Here is a 15,762-nt window from a genome sequence, read left to right as displayed (position 1 = left end):
TTCTACTTCTGAATATTTCCTTCAAAAATACCAAATGCATGCCTCACTGCTGTTTGTGACTCTCTGCAAAAGACAATATATTGTTTGTTTTACTACTTAATCATTCTATAACTTTTTTGAAGGTATATGATCATTGAAATCAACACATTCAGAATTAACCAAGTTGATCATTCAATTAAAGTGGCAATATGCCATGGACACCACCTGGCAACAGCAACTTAAGACTTCCATCAATTAAAAGACTTAACCAAGTATCAGAAATGTGACTTATAATTGATGAAATACCACTCTCAGCCATCTGATTCATCCTTTTATATTGTTAAATTATACACTTTATAATATATTCCTCTCTTTAATACTAAAAGGCATAAATAATGGCAACTCAAATTTCTGAAAAACAAAGATCATGAATAACCGAAAGTATGCCAATTTGTTAGCACGAGCTTTCACTGGAGTCCACAGATGATGTTTAGTACATGCTTGATGACAGGGAAGATGAAAGAATAGGAAATGAGACAGTGCTTGACCTCAGGGTGTGTGTGTGTGTGTGTGTGTGTGTGTTCCTGAACTCCTCTCTCTCTCTCTCTCTCTCTCTTTTTTTTTTTCTGGAAAAAAAAGGTATTCATCTCGGAAACACTTTTTTTGCTCTAACCATGAGATCTGAATAAGAAGCAGCAACTTCTTACATGATCCCCAACTCCATAGTTACAGGTATTGCTTTAAAGGTGCCACCTGAGCAAGGCTGGTCCAAACATAGTAATTCCTGAGCCCCTAGTAATTAGTCTAGGTGACCCAATATAGGCCAATTAGAAAATTTCCCCCAGGATTTTTCAAAATGAAGCTGAAAAGGACAATATTTTTTTTCTCTTTGGAAAGCTATGAGGATATAGGCACTGACAATTTCAGAAATCATGACTATAGTCTTGAAGAAACACAATCTGAGATAATTTGGCTAGCAAAAAAGCAAAAAATTAAAGGTACCAAGAGAATCCCAACTGTTTTAACTCTGAAGTTCCTCTTAGTGAGAGTCTTCTACAGTTTATGGGAGCCAAAAAAATCCCTCATTTTGCTGTATGTTTCAGGTGGATTTCTTACATTTAAAACGAAAATTGCATTAGTTTTGGCTAATACAAGTATTTAAAGAAATGTGTAGTTAGCACATGTTTATGATGAAGGATGACATAATTACAATTATTTTGTGTGACAGTAAGTGTCACTTCATCACATAAAGTAAAAGCACAATATTTTCAGGTGTATAGAAGTAAATAAAACTTCCACTGAGGTGTTTTTTTTTTTCCTTTAATTTTCTTTTGATCTCATGCTTTAAGAAGGAATGTGTGAGAAAATATTACTTGGAACTTGGGGAAAATTCATCATAAAAGAAAAGAAATTAAAAAAAAAGAAAGAAAAGAAAAGAAATAAAAGGGATTTGTCAAAGTAACATAGTCATCCCTCAGCATATTGAAAAATGCAGCCATTCATTCCTTTTTGGATATGTTATTGTATAATCAAAATAAAGTTTGGCCATAATTACAATTACAATGACTGTGCTTCGTATTCTTAATGAGAATACATTGAACAAAGACTTAGACATAAGCAGGTGTTTTCAGTTTGACTTACTGACAGGATCCAAGTAATTTTCAGCTTGCTCTGAAATTTAGTAACATCTATATATTGCAGGCTTTTGCCTATTTTTCTTAAAGGATTCCTGAGACACAAAACTATGTACACCAGTCTGGAGGGAATATCAAATTTTTTAAAAAAAAATAAAAACCTGTGTTTGAATTGATTCAGTCAGTATCAATACTTCTGTTTGAATTTTAAAATGAAATTTCAATGGTCCTATGACTGATATAATCTGTCCATTTAGTACAAATGGGCAAATCTCTTGACTGTATGAAGACTCCCAAGACAGATCCAACACTAATATTTCCTTAGTAGCATTGAAATCTTGAGTCTTTAATTTGACTCATAAAATACCTAAACATACAAATTATAAAGATAATAGTGATCAATGTTCTCTTCTGAAATTAGTCTTCTAATTGAAAATAGACAATATGTCATTTCAAACCATATGAAGCCAACTTTACATTTTTATGAAAGAATATTTTTCCACTATTAAATGTTATTTCAAATAGAATTAACCACTTTCTGACACTGGGGGATGTATATCTTGAAATTAAATAATAAGTCTATTGATTGTTACTTTTACTTTCAAATGAAAGGAAAGGTGGTATTAGAATTAATTAATTAGGGGATCCCTGGGTGGCTCAGCGGTTTGGCGCCTGCCTTCAGCCTGGGGCATGGTCCTGGGGTCCTGGGATCGGTCCCGCGTGGGGCTCCCTGCGTGGAGCCTGCTTCTCCTTCTGCCTGTGTCTCTGCCTCTCTCTCTCTTTCTGCATCTCTCATGAATAAATAAAGAAAAATTTTTAAAAAGAATTAATTAATTATGATCTCATATTTTATATAACTTTTATGTCACGTAGACCATAGACTAGGTGCTGCTGATTTTGGAGACTGGAATATACCATCTCTGCAGTGAAAAGAACAATGAACTTCTCAAATGCTATTTCCTGCTATTTCATTGACTAAGTAATAATGGTCATGTACTTATTTTTCATGGAGAATTTAATTTTAGAAAACTCTTACTTCCTAGCTTTAAATTATCTGGCAGTATTGAACTCTTTTTAATTTCCTTTGATGTAACATTGACGTGACAGTAGATAGCAAGTTATTTTATCATGGAAGAGAGTCAGACAGTATTTGTTGACTTCCCATTGGAGGTTAAATATTGTTCTAAATGATTAAAAAGTGTGTATTGCCTACCAAACTTATCATCTGCAAGTCAGTTACTTCTATGATGTCTCGATTTTAGTATGGAATTACTGCAAAAAGACTTGGTTTGGACTCACTGTTTTCCATCATATTTCTCTATTTCTAAGAGAGATGTCACTGCAACTTATCAGAAATAACTTACTTGGATTCTTTTTCAACTGTAACTTACCAGTAAGTTATAGCCATTTTGGATCAAAAATTAAAAATTTTTAGGCTACTTAGTTATCTTTGCCATTGACTTCAAGGACAGGTGGTGGTCTTCTTTCTTGACATCATTGTTGAAAGGTGCAATTATCTTCCCAAAGCTCTGACTTTATTTATTGTTTTATTAATTTATTTACTCATTTACTTATCCATCCACATCTGTATTTCACTCATGATGGAAGCAAGAATAATACCTGAGCTAATTAGATCATACAGATTTTTGAACTGCAAGTTATAAATTTGGACCTCACAATCCTGTGGGGAAATCATTATCTATCAATAAAGAAGTGTTACTAATTAATAAGGAGCATACCAATGGCCCATAAACAAACCTGTCAGTGAGAAACATTTCTAATCAGACATAGCTGGTAACAGAATCAGTTCTAGCTGCCAGGAATATAGTGGAATACAGCACTAAACACTTTTTAGTGAAGAGAGGCACATGATACATAACTATCATAAGTACATAATATATAAACAAATATGTAATGAGGTATCTTTGGATGAAGATAAGTTCTCTAGTATAAAGTAACTGAGTGCTATGATATGGAGAGGATGGTTGACTTCTTTAGATAAATCAGAAATGATTTCTTATGGAAGATGATATTTCACCATAGACTGAAAAAATAAGAAGGAGCCTTAATTCAGAAAAGCCAGGCACCAGAGTTCCAGGAAATGGAAACTAGCAAGTACAAGGATTTTGGGGCAAGAATTTGTTGGCATGTTGAGGTCCATGTAGCCATGTGGCTATAATGTAGTGCCTCAGCATGCAATAGATCATATATATATGTCCTACATATCATATAAATCATGTATATATGTATATATTATTATATTTTTTCTGAGAAAAATATGAAAACTCTTACTATGAAATTAAAAACAGGCAGCAAACAACCTATTCTGCATTTTCCCAAAGACATTGGGGGTGGGGGTAGGATGCACATATGCTCCACAAGAATAAAGTGGAATTACAGATACAAAGGCATACAAAAGTATTATAGTAGGTTATGATTTTACACAGGATTTTAAATGACTATTGCAGACAATACAGTTTACTATGAAACTGAAGAAGCAGTACATATTCTGACATGAAACCTAACTGTCCTGAAAAATGACACCCAGTGTCAGAGTATAAGATGTCAAAAAGTATCTCCTAACCACGCTGATGAGGACAGGCAGCCTGGTGGCTGGTGGCCACACCACATAACGTACTATGAAGGACATGATGTATACATACATATGTCAGATTATGTATAAGACAGCTCCTTTTCTGAATACTATGATATTTCCAATGTATTTGGAAATTTGGAACTTCCAAATTTCAACTTACCAGGTATGAAGTCTAAAAGAAAATAGCAGGCTTTGAGGAGGACTATTTTACTATTGTTTTGTATCCTTGGAACTTCAGAGAAGGGAATTGTGAGTGAAAAAGATGCTTATAAAGCATATTAGCAGTCTGGGAGTGGAGGTGTTTAATGAATTTTGTGTGTGCAGAGACTGTCTCAGAGCTGTACCATCACGGCTGTCTTAAGTACCACTCGCCTCAGCCTCAGAGCTTGCTCACCTTTAGTTGTACAATTCATGTTGTTTCTACTGCACACTTTTCAGTATCTTAACGTTTCCTGTATAGCAGGCCCACCCAAGCAAATATTATTTTAACTTAGGATCAAGTCATGCACGATAGCATACTTCCTCCTATCTCAGGGTAGAAAGGAGCATATTCCCACTTTCACCTACTGCTTTCTATGTCTGGCAACTGCATGCTGCTGTCTCTGTGCTTTGTTTATCGGTAAGACGAGCTACTGTTGATGTTGAAAGTTCTCCCAGTTACCCTGGGTCTGACGTGGATCAGGAGAGGAGAGGGCAGAGTTACAGCTTTGATGTTGGCATGTTGGAAAGTAGAAAACAGAATAGCTTAGCAGCTAAAGAAATGTTGCCTTTGGATCATGAACAGAAGGGCCAAAGCAAAAGTTTTATAAATAAAAGTGAAATTTCTCTAAGACTTCATGACTAAAATCTTTAGTGAGGCCACCTAGTTTTCAATAAAGTTTTCAGTTGGAGACTCTCTTTTAGGATTATAATTATATTTTAGGGCTGATTAAAATATAGAACAATAAAAAACTAATCAAACCTCTACTTCTCCTTCTTAAAAATCATTTAAATTAAATTTTAAAACACATATTAAGCGTATATATTTATGTATTAAGTGCTTTGTACATAGAAATCTTCATTTCTATTCTTATTGTCATGTGAAAAAATCAGTATTGCCTTTAAAACAAAACATTACCTCTCTAATTAAATCTTATAAAAATATCAGGAGCTATCAGCATAAGTAGTTGTAAAACTGATATTTATATTTCAAAAGCTTTAGACAAACTAATAATATTTAATACTTTATTGATAGTATATTATGTAGTGTTACTTTTATAAGGTGGAATACATTTTTTCCAATAAATTTTATAAGAGAAATAAATTTTGAAGATATTATTAATAAAAAGCAAAATTAATTCTTCTCTGATTAGTTCTCCATTATGCTTTCTTTGCTCCCTTGGCTCCTACCTTACTGGCTCTCTTAGTCTCTGGAAGGCTCAGTGAGTCCATATGAAAGAGTTTGTACATAGACTCTATCTTCCTCATCAAATGCTCACACTCTCCTTACATGTGATTATTCAATCACTTTGAATCTCTGTCTCAGTCCAGGCTCACTGTAAGTACAAAACAAATCTATGTTGATGAATGAATCTGTGAAATTCTGAGACAAACTTAATAGCCAGGAAAACTTTTCAAAGGCAAATAAAAATTATGTTTATTGGAGGTGGTTCAAATGGCAGTGTAGGAAGATACTGAACTTACCTCCTCCCACAGATACAATCAAACTCTAGCTACATATGCAACAATTCTCTCTGAAAAAACTAGCTGAACAGCTTCTCTTCAATAAAGCTCAGCTTCTTCACACTGAGACTGGTAGGAATGGCAGAGACATGGTCTCTCAAAAAACCAACCTCTGATGGGTGACCCACAATTGGGAGGGATCTCACAAGTACAGAGATTCTCCCTGAGGAGTCAAGGGTTTGTGCCCCACATCATGCACCCCAATCCTTGGGATGTGCACGGGAGAGAAGAGCCTTCAAAACATTTGGTTTTTGGGCACGTGGCTGGCTCAATCAGTAGAGCACGTGACTCTTGATCTCAGCATTGTGAGTTCAAGCCCTACACTGAGTGTAGAGATTGCTTAAAAATAATAAAATCTAAAAAAATAAAATAATATTAGTAATAATAAAATCTTTAAACAAACAAAACAAAACAAAACATTTGGCTCTGAAAACCAAGGTGAATACATCTAGGAAAACCAGAGAACTATAGAGAATGAAGAGTCAGCTTTTAAAGGGCAGGGGCACAGACTTACTTGCTCCAGGACTCAGCATGAAAGGAACAATTTGAAAAGCACCTAGAGTATTGGGGAAGGAGATTCATTTTCTAATAATGCATCTGCCAGAGGTGCAGAAACCTATTGGAACTCATTCCAGGGCCTGAGGCACTAGTGGACACCATTTGTACTCCTCTCTAACTTGCTACCACCATGGGGCATACTTTACTCTATGCTACTCCCAAGATTCTGCTAAAGCCATGGTTGAGCACCTCACCCCTGCCCCTACAATCCCACCAAAGCTGATAACTGAATGTGCCAGCAAACCTGGCAGTCTAACATCCCACTACTGCACTGTGCCTATAGCCCCACCAAATCCATGCATGCACTCCATACAGGGAATTCCCCCTGAGCACCTGGCTCTGGTGGTCAAGAGGATTGTGTTTCAGGACCCCACAGATCTGGAACAATCAGAGAGACAGTTCTTAGCAGGTTATCACCCCCAGCACACTATACAGACAGCAGACTGAAACACAATTTGTCTTCCTAGGGGAAGGCTATATAGGCTTATCACTCTTCTAGAGGTTACAAAAGCGTTCTTTAGGATCTTAGGCCAGGGGATGCCACCTCTGTGTTATCCTTTGGCCTTATTATAACTTGCCAATACTTGCACAAAAGAGCTCATCTATTCATTTGAAGTCCCAATGTTTGCAACTATCACAAGGAGACACTTCCAGATTACCTGGTCTGAAGGCCAGCAGGTTTTACAATTGTCTCACAGGAGTGTATATATTTGCATACCTTAAAATCTGCTGCCTAAGGGTCTATCGAATCAGCTTGAAAATAGGTGCTGAAATTTGTCCATAGAAGGCATACAGATGACCAAGAGGCATATGAAAAGATGTTCAACATCATTAATAATCAAGAAAAAGCAAATCAAAACCACAAGGAGATATCATCTTACACCTGTCAGAATGACTATTATCAAAAAGCCAGAACTAGCAAGTGTTGGCAAGGATATGGATAAAAGAGAATACGTGTACATGGTGGGTCAGAATGCAAATTGGTGCGGCACCATGGAAAACAATATGGAGGTTTCAAATTCTTAAAAAATTAAGAATAGACGTAACATATGACCCAGTAATTCTACTTCTGGGTACTTATCCAAAGAAAATTAAAACGCTAACTCAAAAAGATATATGCACCCCTATGTTCACTGCAGCATTATTTACAGTGGCCAAAATATGGAAACAACCTAAATGTATATGAATGGATGAATGGATAAAGAGTGGTATATTTGTTCAATTCAATACTATTCCTCCACAAAAGAGAATGAAAACAACAACAAAAAAAAGAGAATGAAAACTTGCAATTTGCAATGACATGGACGGACATGGACCTTTAGGGTATTACACGTATAAGTAAAGTAAGTCAGAGAAAGAGAAATACCATATGATTTCACTTACGACTGGAATCTAAAAAACAAAACAAACAAAACATAACTCATAGATACAGAGAACAAATTGGTGGTTTCCAGAAAGGAGGGATTCAGGGAAGGTTGCAAAATGGGAGGTGATCAAGAGTTACATACACACTTCCAGTTGTAAAATAAGTAAGTCATAGAGACCTAATGTACAGCGTTGTCACTATAGTCTAAAACAGTGTATTGCCCATTTGAAAGTTGCTAAGAGAATAAATCTTAAAATTCTCATCATAAGGAAAAAGGTAAATTTTGTAGTGACAGATGTTAACTAGACTTAATATGGTGATTATTTAGCAATACAAACAAGTATCAAATGAATGTCATGTACCTGAAACTAATGTAATTTTACATATCAATTACATTTCAATAAAAAAGCTTCTGAACATAAAACAAATTAATTTTTAATGAAACATTTATTTTTAGTAAATATACAATATTGAAATGAAGTACAATTGGTAGTTTGTTACTCTAAGTCATTCATGGAAACCTACTTGCCAGAGTTATAACATTTTCTGTTTGCTTTGCGTCCTAGCATATTAGTTTTATTTATTTATTTATTCCTATATCTTTCCTTTCTTCACCATGATCATTGACACATGTGAATAATGGCAGAATGGACATAAAAGTAGGAATACAGTGTGGTTATTAAAGGCAGTGGATTTGTCCTCAAACAGATTTAGATTTAAATATTACATTTGAACACTTGTCTGGCAACAGGAGCAAATTAATGTCAGTTGTGTGTGTGTGTGTTTTTATTTGGAGCTAATATACTCTAATGATTATTTTAAAGATTAAATTAAATAGTGAGTATAAACCCAATAAATACAATTCACTTTTCATAGTGTCTGACTTATATTTTTGTTTACTCTTCTAAGGTAAATTTATAATTCTAGATACTGTTTAGATTCTGTTTTGTTATTTAATTTCAGGTTTTGTACATGCCCAACACTAAATTTGGAAAACACATTTTATGTCTATGTGTAGATTATAGCTCGAAAATATTTATATAAGAAAATGCGTAGAAAGATCTTAGTATTAATTTATATTGTAATATTCATTTATATTGAAGAGCCATACAATCTTATGACTTGATTTTCAAATGCATTTTCGATTATTATTCTTGTTTTTAATTTGTGCTTTCCTAAATTATCCTTAATGCAATACCATGTCCACACATATATAGCAAAGATCTTTATTAGACTGCTAATGCTTCTCTGATTTAAGCTTTAGAATTTTCAATGATAATTATCCTAAGATAAGCTTATTTTTTCCTGATAATAGATGACTTTGAATTTGTGCCCCATTCGCTGTGCAGTCATGACCCTAAAATCACTTTCTTTCTCACTCTACTCAGATTTTGAGGAAATGGCCCTAAAGACCACGTTGTTGGAGAAAGACCATTAGAAATGAGATCTAACGGGAAGCTAATAGTAAGTCAGAAAGCCTTGTATTTGCCCTCTGCTAATCCTTTTACACTTAGGTTTCATTTTTTCTATTCTCTTCCCTAATGAATACCTGCATTACCACACCATAATGTGTACCTTCAGGCTACAGCATACTGAAACTGATTTCTAAATTCATAAGACATATATCTCACCATGACCATTATGCAATTTCTGAATGAGAATACTGTTTTTCTGTAAGGAAATGTGCAAAAGCAGTGTCTGGCGGGTTTGAAGCAGTGGAATGAGCCTTGAACTCAGAATCATGGGATCTCTTTGTACCCTGGCCTCTTTTAATTTGCTCAGGCACTGTGAAGACTTGTTTTAACTTTTATTTTTTCTCACTTGCAAATAATGAATCATCATACCTAGACCACAGTGACAGGATCAAGGTTCAGTAGGTTTCTACATGGCAAAGCCTACCATGCATATTGCCTGAACCTGCAGTTTGCTGAGTGTGGGTCTCAAGTCAGATGGAGATCAGTGAGTTCCATTTCAAGCACACATGATGAGCTAGGTGAGGTCAGGCAAGGTGCCCTGACTCTCTGAACATCAGCTTTGGTGGTGTGGTGGTGGAGGGGGGGTAGTTGTAAAATGAGGATACTGATCTCTATAGCGTTTATGAAAAATAAATTGCATAAAGAAGTGATGCTACTCAAATGGACATAATAAACTAGATTTACCTCTAGCAAAATATGTAATGCAAAGTTGGGGAAACAGGTTGAAGGTAAGCAATTTATGGTTGAAATATTTTAAGCCCAATTAAACCTTAATACTAAAAACCATTATGCAAATAGCTAGGTTTTTAAATTATATTCAGCTTATAATTTACCCATTTTGGAGTATATCTTGCTGAATATGAATTTTTTAATTTGAAGAATTAATACTTTAATAAAACTACAGTCATAAATATTAAAATGCTTCACATGTTTTTCATAGCCTAAGCAAATATTTATAATTAGATTAGACATAATGTGCCTGCATGACTGCTTCCTGAAGTTCTATGTCTTAGTTAAAGAGTGTGTATCATGGTGCTGCCCAAACAGGATATGATTGTTCCTGTCCCCGACAGGCACCGATGAGCTAGAAGACAGCAAGTGAATATGGAACAGGGTTGTTACAGAGAGGACTGTAGGGCCATATGTTCCTGGGATCCCCCCCAAAAAACAGGTGGTCAGCAATTAGTAGAGCATTAAACAAATGTTGTCTAAAGATTATACTTTAAAATAATTTGTTTTTCCTAATACAAAGGCTAAAAACTTTGTTACAAAAATACTAACATAAGAAAGTTGGCATCAAAAAAAAAAAAAGAAAGAAAGTTGGCATCCTTCCTCCTTCCCTTCCTCTATTTTTCCTTTCTTTCATTCATCCAACAATGTTATATTGTTTCCAGTGAGTTTTTCTATAGGCTAGTCACCGAGTTCATCACGGTGCTAAACATTGAAAATTCAAAATGAATGGTATTTCTCTTACTCTTCAAATGCATGCAGTCTGGTAAAAAGAAATAGGTAAGTAAAACTACATTGTTACTTGTGTAATAAAGAGCTGTATAGTCTATAACCAGAGCATGAAAAGTGGAGTGGCTAATCCCTGTGGCCAGTAAAAGCTCTCAAAATAGAAGATAGTGAAGGTATCAGAAGTACCAGAGTGAGAGACCCACGGGCAAAGCTGAATAAAGAGAGCCTCCAAACCCACTAACAGAGCATAGTAAACTCCTCAAGACTCAAATAGTCATATCTAGAGCAGCTGGGTTAATTTATGTATAATGATAATAAAATGGATAAAATTCCATTTCACAATTTGAATACAATCATTCTCAAGATGGATTTTATCATATCAATGAAATCTATAGTTGAAGAATCCTCTCTTTTCTATTATTCATTATAGGAAACTATATCCAATATAGGTTTCAACCTTTATCATTAGTAACATATGCACAATAAAATGAATACTAGTTATTGTTTCATGGTATTCTAGATATTGAGTACAGAATTTGTATTTTATTAAATGAAAATATGCTATTTTTATTCCACTTTAAATTATGAAACAGTAAACTTTATTTTTAATAGAAAAAGGAGATATTTCTATTATGTCAATGTATGAGTGAGTAGCTAGATATCAAATTAATATTCTTTAAATTTCTGTAGGAGTATATTCAATATATTTGTAATAAGCTCTCAAGAAAATTTCATGATTACAGTGTCAGAATAACTTTAGTGTTAAATAGTACTAATGAAATATGTGTATATTTGTCATGTAAACATAAAATTACTTGTTATAATGCATGATCTACATTTCAGTAATCTGTAATCCCATGCCAGGACATAGAAATGAAATTAATCTTTTTTTTTTTTTGAAATGAAATTAATCTAAAGTGCCAGATAAACTTACTTCAGTGTTAGAAAAGTAACGGAATATGTGTATATTTGTCATGAAAACATAAAGTTACTTGTATTGTATGGTCTACATTTCAGTAATCTGTAATCCCATGCCAGGTCATAGAAATGAAATTAATCTAAAGTGAAAATTTGTTTTTATTATTCCCAGGCCAACTAAACTTAATGAACCTTGTTCTTACCTATAGACATCTAATTTCATAATTACCAAATGTTTCAATTAAACCACATTTTTTTCTTCCACGTTCAAAACTAAAAATAAATTAATCTCATATTACTGAATGTTACATTATTTAAGATCATTAGGAAAAAGAAATGTGAATAAGGAATGACCACTATTACTATGCATTGTTATACTTACTTTTAAGTTCACTCCATGAAATAGTGAATAATTCCTTTAAACAATGAGCTCCATGTGTCTTTTTAGTTTGTTTTACTTTGTCTTATTTTGCTTTTATTTTATATCCTCATTTATTGTCATGCACTTATTGAATATGAACGAAACGGCTTAATGAAAATCAGAGGTACAAAAGAAACACATAAAATAAAGGCTTAATTTTTCTTTCTCCTCCTCTCTCTTTAGTTTTTCTTCTGATAGGTGCCATTTTTACTTTCAACTCTGACAATTAATTAATAGAGGGCTTGTTCAAAGCTGTGCTTTCAGCAAAGTGACTTCTTCCTATTGTATTTCTTTAAAGATAATCAATCGGAGCCTCTTTTAGCTGTCAATAAGTCTTCACGGCCTCCTTTCTTTCCTTCTGTCATCAGCAAGTGATAACATTTAGAGCTACATGAGAGCCTGTCTAAATTGTCCCCAGGAAAAAAAAAAGAAAGCTTTTTGATATTATCTATGCTACTACTAATTTTTAAGAGCCCTATTCTCTCAAAATAGAGATTCCAGCAGTAGCAACTGACTGATGTATCTATTTGCATGAGACTGAAATGAGAGAAAAGAGCAAAATATGTCAAAGCAGGCACTGTCCTACATACCACAATATGATTAAATGGGTTTTAGAACAGAGCTAGTTAACATCATGGGAGTTTTATGCTAAAAAAGTAAATAAATAAAAAGTCAGCCACACGATTTGCGGTTAGAAGAAGAAGAAATCTTGAGGGGAGTAAAGAAGACTTTATTTCACATTCAGTCATAATGTTCTTTATATGAGTAATTAAGTCTGAGAATATTGTACTGAACAGTGATGATAGAAATTAATAGATTCTAAATGAAGCATTTTCTTTTTATTCTCAACAGCTGTTCATTTTTACTTAGTGTGCACATCTTTCCCCCAAAAAGACAAAAGTAAAATTATTCTTTAGGAAATTAATCACATGCGTCTCATTATTTCAAATAAAATGTTCTAAAACCTAGGTTCTTCCTAAATGGAGACTAATCTCTTCACTGTGCCCGCCTCAGAATCTCATCAATGAGGAGTGCAGTGCCACCTTCTGGTAGAGAGGGGGATCGCTTTTCTTTGTCTAGAGAGTTACCTGGAACATTGGAATCCAATTGTGAACATGTATGTAGTAAGGTAAATAAACGGTATTCTTAAGCACATACTTCATTTATTTTATTATAATGGCAAAAGGGATTGAAATTTAGTTCACTGACAACATGGTTTGATGTATGATTAACTTAAAGTATTTTTGAGGTTCTTTTTCAATAGGAAGCAATCACTATGTCAAACTCAACAAGCCTTATTAGCAATTTTCTGTTAAAAGATAGCAAATGAGTACGTTGTTTTAAAAACATATGAGACAAATATAACTTTCAAGATATAACAAACATTAGCTCTTACTGCATTATATTTTAAAGTCACATGTGTTGCTTTAAATTAGGTAGGTGATTTCTTCATGCAAATACAGATTACATGGAGAATTTGCATACATACTGAGGGAACAGTTTTGGAAGTTCATGCTTATATAACATGTTGAAGATTATTTTCCATTGAAATATGTTTAGTATATACATTACTTCATTTAATTCTCATAACAACCAATGAAGCATTTTATTTTAGATGAAGGAATGGGCAAATGTCCTGTCCTAGATGATTCAATGAGTGATGAGCCAAGCTTCAAACCCAGGACAATTCAAATTGTAATGAGTTTTCTACAAGCGCTTCCCTCAATTCACTGAATATCCAAAATGTGTTCTACTAAGAGACGAAAAGCTTAATTTGCTTAAGTTTTCCCAAGCATTCATATTTATTTCCTCATGCCAACAATTTTCAACCATTTTACTCTTAGCAAATATGTTGTATGTGATTATAGAAACCTGCATACTGTATAACATATATTTCCATAAAATTTATCTATTTTACATATATTATGTACAACATATTATATAGGTATATATGATTGTTACTAAAAGGTTTAGGGATATTGACAAAGTTTTCATATGAATCTTAACTCAGATTTTCCTTGTAGTCCCAGGATATTATACTATATGCAATGGTAATGGCAATACTTCTTGAATTAATTCTTTACCAAATTTCAGTTTAGATGCCAAATATATCAAAATACTTATTAGGGACCCATACTCACAATGTCTTGATTTAAAATTATTAGAAACTGCAAAATATGTATAAAAAATTCAGGAGATAATTGCTACCAGAATGATTTTCTTTAAAAGGTCAATTTTCTGGCTATATTATCTTCAAAAGCAACACTGTTAGGATCTGGGTTTTTGAAATATAGTTTCCTTTGAGGCCCCTCTTTTACATTAATTTTTAAGTAGTATCTGATTATACTGCTTAATATTAACCTTAAGTTAATATTTCATTACTACTCAAAGCTCTGTTGTTATATTTTCTATTTCTCATTAATTGAATCACTACTAACATTCAGTATTCATATATTTTTGAGCTAAAAAATCATCATAAAGTGAAAATAATACAAAGCTCACTTTACTTATTCCCTTCCAAAGTTCATTGAGAACTTAATAATATTTGTATCTTATCATTTATATTAAACTGTATACATGGTAATCAGTATATCCTAATTTGGTTACAACAACACAGTAGTATAAGCTTATTGGCAATAATATAGAACAAGTTGTCAACCTTAAAATGTCAGTTTAACTTGGAGTTATACTATTTTGTTGTATTTTATTTCTTTTTAACTGAAGTTAAATTTATTTTATTAAACCAAAATCATCATCATTTGCCATTTTGATAAACTCACTTAGGTATAAAAAAGCCTAGGTCTGTGAAGTTGAAAAATAACACATTTCTTATTATTGGGGTGAAAACTGGCATTTACTTTAGAAAACTCTCTAAATAGGTTTTTCATCCACAAGATAGCCATCTTATTTCTTTCTCTAGAAAACTGGGGCATTGCCCATAGTTGTTCATAAGACTGTGAAAATATATCTTTCTAAGTTTAAGAGAATTGATATTAATTATTTTGAGCTAGAGATCAGGTACAGATACCTATTCCTACAGTACCTTGGGGTTGAAAATCATTGTGTTCACTTTTATGCATATTACCAACTTAAAAGGAAAAATTTCCACAAGCTTACTAAGGGGATGACAAAATTGAATATTGTGTTTTAGCTCACCATCTCTGGCGAACTGAAGCTGATAAACGTTCCTGAATATTGAGTGAACCTATCCTTTTAAACACTTGTTATATCAAACTAAGTTTGATAACACTTCATTTTCCAACAAATGAACAACAAGATCTAATATAACCAACAGTGTACAGACACTATGAACTCATCTATGAACTCATCTATCCTATAGCAAGTCTTCAATACTTAATTTACAAAATTACCATGGACTCTTCTTTTCTGGTATTGAAAAATCCCTGATTTTTCCCCATTGGCAAATGACTCAGTGAATTTCTTCATTGGTGCATTCTGTCGCTGGGCACATTAAGAGACTTGGCTTTGTAAATTTTTTGTTTAGCTCTGGTGGCCTTTATTTTGTTGTATTAAAATCATTGTATGTTAAGTTTCTCATTAATTATCAGGAAAGGAATAAATGAAGACATCAACTTTTAGAATTGGGAGGCACCATAGAAATCACAAGCACCCTC

General features: G+C 33.5%; 1 protein-coding gene across 1 annotated transcript in view; it reads right to left on the bottom strand.

Annotated features, from left to right (window-relative positions):
- Positions 1–15,762, bottom strand: part of GPC5 (glypican 5) — a 1,341,373-nt gene that overhangs the window by 629,970 nt on the left and 695,641 nt on the right. The gene's annotated exons all lie outside the window — the stretch shown is intronic.

Source organism: Canis lupus, chromosome 22, assembly GCF_003254725.2.
Source record: "Canis lupus dingo isolate Sandy chromosome 22, ASM325472v2, whole genome shotgun sequence".
In the NCBI taxonomy this organism is placed as follows: domain Eukaryota; kingdom Metazoa; phylum Chordata; class Mammalia; order Carnivora; family Canidae; genus Canis; species Canis lupus.
Note: the sequence above shows the minus strand (reverse complement) of the source record. Positions and strands in the feature narration are given on the sequence as shown.